This window comes from Monodon monoceros, unplaced genomic scaffold, assembly GCF_005190385.1.
Source record: "Monodon monoceros isolate NGI ecotype Baffin Bay Population unplaced genomic scaffold, NGI_Narwhal_1 Super_Scaffold_19, whole genome shotgun sequence".
In the NCBI taxonomy this organism is placed as follows: domain Eukaryota; kingdom Metazoa; phylum Chordata; class Mammalia; order Artiodactyla; family Monodontidae; genus Monodon; species Monodon monoceros.
Genome location: NW_021703775.1, coordinates 64,703,658 through 64,717,318, shown reverse-complemented (window position 1 = coordinate 64,717,318; position 13,661 = coordinate 64,703,658). Strand labels below are relative to the sequence as shown.

General features: G+C 42.0%; 1 protein-coding gene across 1 annotated transcript in view; it reads left to right on the top strand.

Moving 5' to 3' along the window:
- The first annotated feature begins 7,601 nt into the window (after nt 1-7,601).
- YPEL5 (yippee like 5) overlaps nt 7,602-13,661 on the top strand; it is a 15,305-nt gene continuing 9,245 nt past the window's right edge. Inside the window, exon 1 of the mRNA XM_029232469.1 lies at nt 7,602-7,721. The gene's annotated coding sequence lies outside the window, so the exon portion shown is untranslated. The remainder of the gene's footprint in view (nt 7,722-13,661) is intronic.

Here is a 13,661-nt window from a genome sequence, read left to right as displayed (position 1 = left end):
TTATCAGTTTTCTGGTTGCTAAAGTTAAACATACACATTTAAAATATGTTTATGAAAACTAGGACAGTGTAGAAAGTGAATATTTCAGAATTTTGTCTGTATATATAAATACATATAATGGTATTTTTGTAAAAAATTGGATCAAACTATGCATTTAATCAATCCTATAGCTTACATCTTTCACTTAATAATGTATTTTGGATATCATGATATATCAATTCATATAGATCTTCTTGGTGCTTGGTGGTGTTTTAAATGTTTATGGTCAAAGTGTGTCCTCCTAAATGACTACCACTGGTAATAGTGGTCAGTAAGAGTGTGTGTTATCTCAATGATGGAATTCTAGCTTAGAGCCAGGAGACCTGTGCAATTGACTTTTTGTGTGCAGACAGGTTTTGCAAAAAGTTGAATGGCTCATTTCTTTCTTTTCTTTTTATTTTTTGGCTGCGTTGGGTCATCGTTGCTGCGCACGGGCTTTCTCTAGCTGTGGCGAGTGGGGGCTACTCTCCATTGCAGTGCACGGGCTTCTCATTGCAGTGGCTTCTCTTGTTGCGGAGCACAGGTTCTAGGTGCGTGGGCTTTAGTAGTGGTGGCACGTAGGCTCAGTGGTTGTGGCTCGTGGCCTCTAGAGCACAGGCTCAGTAGTTGTGGCACACAGGCTTAGCTGCTTCGTGGCACGTGGGATCTTCCCAAACCAGGGCACGAACCCGTGTCCCCTGCATTGGCAGCTGGATTCTTAACTACTGTGCCACCAGGGAAGTCCCTGAATGGCTCATTTCTTTCCTCCATGTCAGGCTATTGGCAGTATTTCAAGTACTCTTTGAATCAGGGTTGAACCATGGGAGAGAGGTATCAGGTATTTGCCGGGCAATATGCAAGGTGACCTTATAATGTGGACAGTACAGGGAAAACAGCAAAACCTTCTCACTCTGGACTCAGCTTCATAATCAAGAGTCATGGAAATAATAACAAGAACTAACACAACAGCAACTTTTACTGAGTACTTAATAGGTACCAGGGACATTGGCTAAGCATTTGACAACAGATGCATTATTTAATGCTCACAGTAACTCTAAAATTGTCACTATTTTCAGTAATTAAATTGAAGCTCTTGCCTATGGTCAGACAGGTAGAAAGTGGCAGTGCTGGTATTTGAACTTGAGCTAAATAACGCTAAAGCCTGTGTTCCTCACCACCATTTATCCTGTTCTGTTCTCCAGTTCCCCAGCCCCTTCCCCTGCCACCACCGACTTGGGACATTTATCTGTCCTTACCTCAAAACTCAGATTTTGAGATGTAAACATTTTTATTGTTGGGAAAGTTTGTGGAAATTTTACTAATGCTTTTGTTGTTGGTTTTAAAATAAATTTAGAGGAGGATATTACAATATCCTTTTGGTTGACACAACCTGATGCAAGTAAGGGTTGGAGGTTTATTGACTGAGGTTCTGCTCCCTGACCACTTCAACATTTGCTAGGTCAGACTTATGGAAATAATATACATTAGAAGAAATATAGTTATGTGCAGTAACAAAATTAAAACTAATTATAAATAGCACCAAGTAATTCATAAGGAAACTCAGTATAAAATACGACGACTTTAGGAAACAGGTGAAGTATTAGTTTCCTATTGCTAATGTAACAAATTATCACAAACCTAGTGGCTTAAAACAACACAAATGCATCATCTTATATTTTGAAAGACACAAGTCCAAAATGGGTCTTATGCGGCTAAAATCAAGGTATCAGTAGAGTGGTGGTCCTTTGGGAGGCTCTAGGGGAGAATCTGTTTCCTTGCCTTTGCTTGTTTCTGGAGGCTGCCTGCATTCCTGGCTCATGGCCCAACATCACTCCCATCTCTGCTTCCATCTTTACATCTACTTCTCTGACTCTCACTCTCCTACCTCCCTTTTCTTTCTTTCCTTTGTTTTCTTTCTTTTCTTTCCCTTCCTTCCTTCCTTCCTTCCCTTCTTCCTTTCTTTCTTTCTTTGTTGTTAGAAAACCTAGTTTATTTTTTTAATGGTAGTAAAATGCACATAACATTTATCGTGTTAACCATTTTTAAAGGTAAAGTTCGGTATTATTAAATACATTCATATTGTTGTGCAACCAATTTCCAGAACTTTTTCAACCTGCAAAACTGAAACTCTACACTCCTTAAACAACAACTTCTCATATCCTCTTCCCCCTAACCTCTGGCAACCACAATGCTATATTCTGTTTCTATGAATCGACTACACTAGATACCTCATATAAATGGAATCATACAATGTTTGTCCTTCTGTGTTTGGTTTATTTCACTTAGCTTAATGTCTTTAAGGTTCATCCATGTCATAGCATGTGTCAGAATTTCTTTTCTTTTTAAAACTGAATTATTTCCACTGTATGGGTAGACACATTTTGTTTAAACATTAAATTGTTGGACACTCACGTTACTTCCGCCTTTTGGCTATTGTGAATAATGCTGCTATGAACGTGGGTATACAAACATCTCTTCAAGACCATACTTTCAGTTCTTTGGGGTATATACCCAGAAGTGGAATTGTTCTATTTTTTGCTTTTTGAGGAAACTCCGTACTGTTTTCCATAGAAGCTGTACCATTTTATATTCCCCGAAACAGAGCACCAGGCTTCCAATTTCTCCACATTCTTGCCAACACTTTTTGTTTTCTGTTTTGTTTGGTTTTTGTTTTTTTAGGAGTAGCAATCCTGATGGGTATGAAGTGATATCTCATTGTGGTTTTGATTTACATTTATCTAATGATTAGTGATATTGAGCATCTTTTCATATGATTGTTGGCCATCCTATCTCCCTTTTATAAAGACCCTTGTCATTATATTGGGCCCACCTGAAAAATCCAGAATAATCTCCCCATTTTAAGATCTTAACTTAATCCCATCTGCAACGTCCCTTTTGCACGTAAGGTAACGTACACAGGTTCCACACATTAGAACACAGATAACTCCGTGGGACAAAAGGTGTCATTATTCTGTCTACCACAGGTGACTACTTTACTGCCAAAGCCAAAAGAATAAAAATTCTGAAGAATGGATGTTTGGCTGATGATTTCAAATACAAAAAAGAAGAATTTTATGATCAGTGACATTTGAGACAGCTTTTAGTAAAGTGGCAGGACTGTAACTCAGAATAAGTTATATTTTTTATGTTAACTACTAATCTGAAATTGTATTTACATATATCTGTTTCTTCCCAAAGGAGCTATTTTGTTTAAATTACCCAGAGTTCTCATAAGTTTAGGTTAAAGTGAAAACCATACAGTCCTAGGCTAGTATGTCAGCTCTACGCTACACAGCATTCAGGATCCAGGTTCCTTTCCCTAGGATGGAATCCTGGTCCTTGTGGTCCAGGCAACTTTGCAGGAAGCAGGATGGTGGGGGCGGGGTGGGCGGCAAATGCATGTCATGTCAATATAAAGCAAGGGAAAAGATAAAGGGGTTATTGTAAGAAGTTATATGGGTCTAAACTATAGTGTTAGGTGTGAGGACAGGTCACTTGTATGTAGAGTCCAAAGAATACTTGCAGCAATTGACGAAGTCATGGGGGATTGGGGGATTGTGGTCCACTAACAGACACGAGAAGGGAGTGACAATCCTAGGCCTAAGGAAATTGTTGTTTGTCTCTGCTGCTGAGAGAGGAAATGTGGGTTCTGTTTAGAACAAACTGAGCTTCAAGATTCAGAGTTTTATCCAGGTATAGGTGTCCATCAGACCCTGCAAAAGAAGAAAGATTGTTTTTCATCCAACACAGGAGAAAGTGCCAAGAAAATAGGTGATGTAGGAAAAAACATCAAGTAGAGAAACTTTGAAGTAGCTCATTTCCAACAGTCTTCATCTGACTTTAAATTATGAGACATGAGTATCTGCAGAGTGAGACAGGTGGGTGGAGGCCCACATGTTTCAAGCTTGGGAAGCAAGGAGGTTTCATAGGCCATGGGAAGTGTGGGGAGGCTCATAGCTGATTGCGCATGAAGCACACACTTGAAAGGTGGTCTTACCTCTAAAGCAGCAGCACCAGTGTGAGTCCTTTAAAGCAAGAGAAGGCACACAGAGGAGGGGTCCAAGGAAACAGCAACAGAAGGGCATTCTGAAAGCCTGACCCGGGGTTTGTAGTTATATTGAATCACCCATCTGGGGGGATATCAGACAGTTTAGGCCAGAAAGTATAATCAGCAACCAGTATAAAACACCATGGTATGTTGGTGTATGTTGGTATATTCCTGTTTCTTATTTTATGGACTTGAAGAATGTCAGAGTTAGCATATGTCAAGTGATGAAGGAACTTTTATTCAAGAAATGTAAATATGGTTTAATGTTGGAGATGGGTTATTGTAATACATCACATAAAGGAATAAGGGGGGAAATGTTTATCTCAAAAGACACTAAAAAGGTATTTGATAAAATTGCATGCCCATTTTAAAAAAAGAAACTTTGCAAACTATCGATAACTTCTAGGAATTTGTTTGACAGAAATATTCACACATGTACTCAAAGATATATGTACAAGGATATTTAAACAGAAATAAGAGGCAAAATGACTAGAAAGACGTAGGCAAAATTATGATCATTTGCAGGCAGAGGAATTTTCTATCCAGAAAATTCAGGAAAGTAAACTATAAAATCGTTATCTTTCCTACAAAATAACAAACAACCAGTTAGAGTTATATGATAGGAGAAGTTTCTATTCACAGTAACCCCCTGTATTAGTTTGCTAGGGCTGCCACAATGAAATACCACAGACTGTGTGGCTTAAGTAACAGAAATTGATTTCTCACAGTTCTGGAGGCTGGAATTCCAAGATCAAGGAGTCAGCAGGTTTGGTTTCTAGCAAGGCCTCTCTCCTTGGTTTGCAGGTGGCCATCTTCTCTCTGTGCACACACATCCCTTGTATATCCCAGTCTCCTCTTTTTACAAGGATGCCAGTCAGATTGTTCTAGGGCCCAACCCTAAGAACCTCATTTCAATTTAATCACCTCTTTAAAAGACTTATCTCAATATACAGCCACATTCTGAGATACTGGGACTTAGGACTGCAACATACGAATCAGGGGGGCATAACTCAGTCCATAATATCCCCAGAAAATATACAATACCTAAATATAACTCTAAGAAGATAGAAGCAACCTAAAGGAAGACAGATATATCATGACATTTCACTGGAAGACATAAAAGAACACTTGAATAAATGGAGAAACATACCATATTCTTGGTGGGAAAGTCTCAATATTATAAAGTGCAAATTTATTCCAAATTAAATTAATAGGTATAACACAAATCAAACAAGATAAAATATCAAATCTCTCAAACTTTCTTTTTATTTCTCTTCCATATTTGTTATATTATCTTCAACAGTAAATTCTTTATTTCTAATGGGCATGCCACCATCATCCCAGACCCATCAGCTTTCACCCCAAATCAACTTTCTCAACCACCCTATACCTAGCAATAGGAAGTCATCACCCTACCAGTCACCTAGGATAAAACCTCTGGTTTATCTTTGAAAATTCTCTCTTCTTAGTCCACCTACATACAATCAGTCAGTTCTGTATAGCCATTCTTGTTAATGTTAAACCTACCCCTTCCATTCCATTCCTATATGCCCACCTTTCCTCATATGTGGATCCTAGCTCTGCACAACACCAACACCTAGATTTATCTTTCTAAAATATGGTTTTAATCATTATTTTACAAGTTTACAAATGTTGTATTCAATACCTCTATTGGGTGATCTTGGACAAGTTAGTTAATCAATATGCCTCTGTTTATTTAGCTGTAAAATGGGAATGATAGCAGTACTTACCTCATTGGGTTATTATGAAAAGTAAGTTAATAATTTTAAAGCACTTGGAACAGTAAGTGCTTTATATGTATGAATATAATGAATAAATTATAAATGAATAAATATCTTTCCCATTGTTTTTTGCTGGTACTTAAAAGTGTTCACTTTGAGAAAAACTCATTCCTTGGGGTTTAGGCATTGTATGCCCTTTTCAAACGATTATATTCAGAAATATTTGACCAATATTTTATCAACGAATACAAGTTTCTAAAAAATATATTTTTCATAGCAAAACATTGAAGGCAACCTCATGTCTGTTAGTAGAAAAAGTAATGTTTAATAAAAGATGAAGTCCTATTATAAAAAACTGTGGAGACAAAGGTAAATTTGTAGATAAAAGATATATTTGACATGGAAGGATGGCCATAACATATTGAGTGAAAAAAGCAAATTGAGGAATAAGAGATGCACATTCCTTTCAGGAAGAATAGGAAAAAACACATGAAGCTGTTAAGCAGAGGACAGTCTCTGTTATGAAATGAGACTGTATGACCTTCCTACAATGAACATGTGTTGATTTTGTAATTAAAACTAAGTAAAAACAAATGAATAATGAGAAAAAAACTTTTAAAAAGTTTTAAATTTCCTCATCTCTTGGAAAACTCACTTATCAAAAGATAATCCAGGTTTTTATCTGCCCTGAATGAAAATACTGGTGAGTTTGGGGTTGGTGAGGAGTCAAATGCTACGATTTGCTCCAAAACCTCTATCCCACTAAAGACAGCTTTAAGCACCTTGCAGGTTAGTCTCAAATGTTAGTCTTTATTTTTTACCTGAGAAAGAGGCATCGTCAAACATTTCTACTTTATCGTCAAACATTTCTACTTTATCCATTAATCCAAAGACCATTAATGTAATTACCTGGGAAATTCTAATTTAATGAGACACAAAATCTTCCATTTTAAGCGTTGATGAGGATTAAGGGAATAGCTACCCTTTTCAACAAACAAATCTCAGACTCTCTGAGGCAAAAAAATCTTCATGTAGAAGACTCTGAATTTTCTCATCTTTTTGATAAACACTTCCACTACCAAGAAAGAACTCAGGCAGTTGTAAATAAAGTTCGGCCACACCTGAAAAATCCTTTCTCCAGTTGTTCCTATATGCCCAGACTCAAAGGGTTTGGGGTTTGTAAATAAAAGGTGGCCTACTGTAAGGAGGGGCAAGAGTAAACAATCTCAAAGAAATTAATTACACGGTGCATTTAAACTATCCAGGCACCTGCTTTGCCTAGAAAAACTGCCTGTTGTTTTCATCACTGGGCCTCAGGAAACTAGGCCCTAGCCACCACCTGGTGACGCTGATAACGCGCAATGTCTCTCAGCTGCAGCAATTAGAAAGGCCGGGCAGTCTCCTTTAAGAAGCTGACTCACGTGGACGCTGTGTTGTGTGCTCTCAGCTGGGAAGGGGGTGGATCTCAGGTCTCTCCACATTGGCTGCGTCTGGAGAGGGGGCAGAGTTAGCCTCTTTGATTGGCTGTCCGAGTCCCGGGCGTTGGGTCAGGGGCGGGGCGAGCTGCAGGGAGATTGCCCGGGGTCTGCGGCTTCTGGGAGGGGCGGGCCGCGACGCAAAGGGGAGCGGGAGTGGGGGAGGGTGAGCCAGAGAAGGGGCGGGGCCCAGCGGAAAGGGCAGGGTGCCGGGGAGAGGGCGGGGTCTAGAAATGATGGGCGTTCTGGGCCAACCGGGAGAGCCGACTGTTCGAGGGGTGGGGCTACGCCGGGTGATTGACGCTGAGGCCCAACCAGGGAGAGGCGGGGCCAAGGCCAGGGCCTGACTAAACCTGGAGACTCCGCTGTCTGAGGGGGCTTCATTTCAGCTGAGGACCGAAGAGCCGCTGGCGGCCGTGGATCTTACAGCCGCTCGGGGTGAGTGCGGCGGTCGGGGGCTGGATTCGGGGCCCGAGGGGGGCTGAGGTGCCCCTCCGGGCCAGCGGCTTCGAAACACTCGGGATCGGCCCGGGGCGGGAGGCCCAGGCAGGAAGTGCCTTTTCCTCCCCGCGCTCCCTCCGGGGTCCCAGCGCGGACGACCCCCGCCCCTGTGGGCGGGCTCCGGTGCCGGGGCTGCGGGCTGACGAGCTGGCCTGTTTCCTCTTTGTGAGGCCCAGGCGCGGCGGCCGCCGTCAGCCCGCCCCCGCCGCGCAACCGGGGCAACCGGCGCAACCGCAACAGACGCGACCTCCATCTCGGCGCCCGCGCCCTCCCGCCCCGGCGCAAGCCTCTAAGTCCCTGCACGTCGCGGCCGGGGCTTCCGGCGCCCCTCTGCGGGCAGTTTGGCCGGCGACCCCGTCGCCTGGGCTGCCCCGCCCCCACGGGCCGCGTCCCCGCCGCAGTGTCGGAGGCGCGCCCCGAACTCCGCGCCGCCGCGGTCTCCGCCGGGGCCTGCGCCCACGGCCCCGAGGTGAAGTCCGAACTCGACTCCGAGATGTGCGGCGTTAATAACGCCACGGCGTGGCCTGTCCTTCAAAGGGGCCACATCCCCTTTCGGTTGGCACTGGCTATGGGCGGGGGTCGGCGTTGGCTTTTGTTTGCTGCCCCCCAAAGGCTGGATGCCCGCCACCCTGCCCTCCTGCACCCCAGGAGATCCCCGGGCCGAGGGAGGGTTACGCTTGACGGAGGGCGTGGCGCAACTGCTGGGCGGCCGTCGGGCGGCCGGGCCCGCGGGGCCGCCCGCTCAGCTGTTTCCGGCCCGTGTTTGTTGTGCCGGAGGAGGCCCGGCCGCGCCGCGCTCGGGCCCCGGCCCCTCCCGATTGGCCCGCGGCGTCACGTGCCCGCAATCAGCTGGGGCCAGCCTGGGCTACGGGGCGTGGGTGGCTGAGGCGGTGCTCACCGGCGCGGGGTGTCGCGCGGCCGCCTGCTGCCCCACGGCGAACGGCATCCTTGCTTTCCTTGTCGGTGGGGCGTATGCGCGCCCTGGCCACCCCTTTATTCTGCACTCGTAGGTAGGACAATGAGTATTCCGGACAGCGGGGGTTGGAAAATTGGAATACTACAAAGATCTGTTTAATCCCGACACCGATTAATCTCCCCTTGCGCGGAGAGTCTGGGAAGGTGTACAGCTCATTTATTTTTAAATTTTTTCTGTTTACAGAGCCCTGTTGGTAATCTGAGGATTTTTATTTCAGATCTCCTTGACAGATGGAAAACCTGAAGTAACCTCAGGCTAACCTTGTGTTTTGGGGAAATTAGACTTGCTGCTGAAGTAACTGGGGGTAATAGGGTATTAGCTAATCTTGCACAGTTACATATGCAGTGTTGCAGCTGTGTTCCAACAAAAGACGAACCAAAATGCATGAAGTGTGTCCAGGGTACATATTTGTGCCAGATGTGAAGTGTCTTGGTGGAATCTTTCCCTAAAAGTTTATTGCATACTCGCACTATGTTAGGTAAGAAGGAAATTGCAAAGAATTTACAATCTTTTCTCTAGAAGCGCACAGTTTTTAGTAAAAAGGCATAGGCAAATGAAATTGGGTAACAGTACGCAGTTAAATATTAGGAAGTTATGAAATGACGTTATAGAAGTTCAAAAATGGGGCAGTGAGAAGAGTGAAGCAGCCTAGAGTGGATTGATATTAATTAGACCTAGAAAATGAAGAGGCTTTGGGATGCTATTGGGCAAACAGAGGCCTAGGAGGAAAAAAAGAGGCCCAGAGCCTTTATAGATAGTGAGAAGGTAGAGCTTGTGGAATTTGGCACACAACGTATTTTCCACATATGCCATTATCTTTCTGGCTTTGTACTGGAATACCAGGTAAAATGTCATGCTCCTTGGAAAGAACCAATGTCTGCCTTTATCACATTCTCACCCAGCTCAGTGCCCAATACAGGCTTACTGTTTGGCTTTTTTTTTTTTTCTTTTTTATGTTTATTTCTGGCAGCCATCTTATCTATAGGAGAGGGTGTTGATGAAATGTGCTTAAGTAAGTTATTTAACTCTATACAGGGACACTAAATTGGATTTTAACATGTAAAATACATGTTGCTGCTTCTAAAATAATCTGGCTGGATCATTGAGGACCTTTCCCTAGACTTAGTTGCCTTTTCTTTTGCTCTATTTAAGTGGTAGGAAAGAAAAAAGGGTTTAGAAAATTAAAAAGGAAGGGAAATAAGGCCAAAATTAAGTCTAAAAATGAGATTAAATTAGCTACTACCCTCCAAAAAAACAGTCCATGAGACATGAGGCTAATCCTAAATATCAAGATGTGAAGATAGTCCTACTAAGTATAATCCTACCCAGATTATCACTTTAGGTTTCATAGTGCCTAAATGGCTATATAAACCAATATCAGTTTCTCTGATAATCCTGTGTAGTAATGTCTTGGTGGTGTAGGAACTGAACCTTAGCTGTGACATGAAACTTGCTACTTGACACCTGAGTCAGGAAACCAGAGAGTTAAATTGTACTCCAGTCCATCCAATTAGAGGCTTTTTTGACTCATGGTATTGCATCACAGCAAATGAGAGATCCTGAATTTGTCTTGCCAAAAGCTGTTTTGGGGAGATTACCAACTCAGATTGTTTAGCTGACTCACTGAGTTACACGACTAGTCTTATTTTCTAGAGATGACTGAACAATAAGAATTATAGAAACATAGTGAACTTGGAAAACGTTTAAAAACAACAAAGGCATTATTTGCAGGCAAGAACAAAAATATAAAAGTTACTGTCAAATGAAGATCTGAGGGCTTCCCTGGTGGCGCGCAGTGGTTGAGAGTCCACCTGCCGATGCAGGGGACACAGGTTCGTGCCCCGGTCCGGGAAGATCCCACATGCTGCGGAGCGGCTGGGCCCGTGAGCCATGGCTGCTGAGCCTGCGCGTCCAGAGCCTGTGCTCCGCAACGGGAGAGGCTGCAACAGTGAGAGGCCAGCTTACTGCAAAAAAAAAAAAAAAAATGAAGACCTGATTCCACAACCAGAACATCATTTGAAACAGCAAAGTAAACTGGTCAGGTATTGCAAGAGAACAAGAGGAAAGCATAGCTTTCTTGTGTCACCGAAACCTTGGCTTGGTGAACATTTTGTAAAAAAAAAAAAAAAAAAAAATTGGAAAATTGGTTTTGTGGATCAAACTCAATTTATTATTTTCTCTTGTAGGTTTTCAATAGAACTTCATCACAAATTGGTATGAAATAGTTGATGAGATAACAGTAGAGTTAGATGTTAATTATAGTAATCAGCCCAGCACTGTTAAAAGTCCTTTGAGTTTTGTTCCTTCCCTTTTTGGAGAGGGAAGAGACTGAAAACCAGATATACAAGCTTGCTCCCGCATGTTTCCATTTTAGCCAAACCATTGCAAAACACAGCCTTTCCTGGAAGGGCAGATTCCTTTAACCCTTTCTGCACTAGGCTCCTGCACACTCAGTTCCCTGCAGGAGAGAGTTTTTGTGTCTTGCATTTGCCCACCACCTCCTAGTGCAGTGGAAAAACCCCTCTTACCTGTCCAATGATAGAGTTGGGTGGAGTGTGTGTTTTGTGGTCTGTGGAAATGCCCTGAGGAAATAATTCTTTTACAAAGGAAAAGTCTATCTGTGGATTGGGTGTTTTCCCACCAGAGGGTTCTTAGAGATGCCTCCCTGGTATTTTTAGGGCTGAGAAGTGTGATTCCTCCTCCTGTGAATTCTACTTGCCAGGGTTGAGTCCAAACTGGATTATTAGTTACAGGGAGGGCAAGTGCCTATTTTAAGACCTAGAATTATGATACTGAGAATTTGAGATGCTTCACAAGGTTTCTAACTTTCCTCCTGCATGTAATTTCTGTCACCTGGTCACTTAGCTTTGCAGTGATTAACAGGAAATGAAGCCAGTTAATTATTATTGTTTGTTTCATATCCTTTTTGAGCCTTGCTTTCTTCATCTGTAATTGGAGGGGGAAGTTCAGGTGGAGAATGTTGAAGAAGATAATCTAATTTTGCTAGATTTATCTTTATTTAGCATTTATTGTGTGCCAGGCACTGTTCTCAAAATGTATTATCGCCATTTAATTTTCACAACTGAGAGATGGGTACTGCTGTCACCGTTTTATAGATGAAGAAACTGAGGTGAGGATACCTTACCCAAAGTTTATGCAACTTTTAAGCGGCAGAGCTGAGATTTGAACCCCGAGTTCAAGTATTTGAGCTACATTGTTTAAATCCTAGGGGTGGAGAGAGAAGGAGGCAGCAGCTGGGTATACTATCTATTTTTATAATCTTTGTATTGTTGATCTTCAACATGCTGAATTTACTACAGAAAGTTAAGGACTTTAGTTAGAAAATCCATGAAGAAAAGGGGAGTGGGATTAAATTGATTTTGTTGGATACTCCTGTTGATCCTTAAACCTGAATGCCAATCAAGTTTCCTTTTTTTCTGAGAAAGACTGTCTGCTTTTTAAATGAAAAGCTCTTCTGCTCTCCAAACAATTTTTTCAGCAAGGGTCAGCACACTTTCTGTCAAGGGCCAGATAGTGAATATTGTGAACTTTGCAGCCCATAAGGTTTAAGTAGCAAATACTCAAATTCTGCCATTGTAGTGAGAGAGCAGCTAAATATAAACAAATGGGTATGGCTCTGTCCCAATAAAACTTTATTTATGGTCACTGAGATTTGAATTTCATGTAATTTTCATGTCACAAAATATTCTTTCAGTGTTTTTTTCCCCAACCATTTTAAAGTGTAAAAAGCATTCTTAGTTTTTGGGTCATACGAAAATAGGTGGTGAGCTGAATTTTGTCCGTAGGTCTTCGTTTGCTGACCCCTGCTTTTAAAGAATATATTCAGCAATGAACCAGACTAATGAACAGGATATTTGTTAGTGTGTATGTGTGTGTGGTGTGTATAAATCAGTACCAGTGGTGAACAAGTGGAATTTGAAATTAACACAGTACCATTTACATTAGCACGCCCGCCCCAAAGAAATACTTAGGTACAAATCTAACAATGTGTATACGATCTATATGAGGAAAAATACAAAACTCTGATGAATGAAATCAACAAGAACCAAATGAATGGAGAGAGATTCCGTGTTCATAGATAGGAAGACTCAATGTTGTCAAGATGTCAGTTCTTCTCAGCTTGTTCTGTAGATTCAATGCAGTCTCAGTCAAAATTCCAACAAGTTACTTTGTGAATATTAACAAATTTTTTCTAAAGTTTCTATAAAGAGGCAAAAGACCCAGAATAGCCAACACAGTATTGAAGGAGGAGAATAAAGTCAGAAGACTGACACTACCCAGCTTCAAGACTTAATATATATCTACAGTAATCAAGACAGTATGGTATTGGTGAAAGAGTAGACAAATAGATCAGTGGAATAGAATAGAGAGCCCAGAAATAGGTCCACATAAATGTGGTCAACTGATCTTTAACAGAGGACCAAAGGCAGTACAGTGGAGCAAAGATAATCTTAAATGTGCTGGAACAACTGGACATTCACATGCAAAAAAGTGAATCTAGACACAGACCTTACACCCCCACTCACAAAAATTAACTCAGAAGTGGATCACAGACCTAAATGTAAAATGCAAAACTATAGAACTCTTAGAAGATAATATAGGAGAAAACCTTGATGACCTTGAGCATGGCAATGACTTTTTAAATACAACACCAAAGGCATGACCCATGAAAATAGATAATTGATAAGCTGGACTTCATTAATATGAAAAAGTCGGCTCTGTGGAAGGCAATGTTAAGAGAATGAAAAGACAAGCCACAGACTGAAAGAATTATTTGCAAAAGACATATCTGATAAAGGACTGTTACCCAAAATATACAAAGGACTCTTAAAACTCAACAATAACAAAACAACCCAATTAAAAACTGGGCCAAGGGCTTC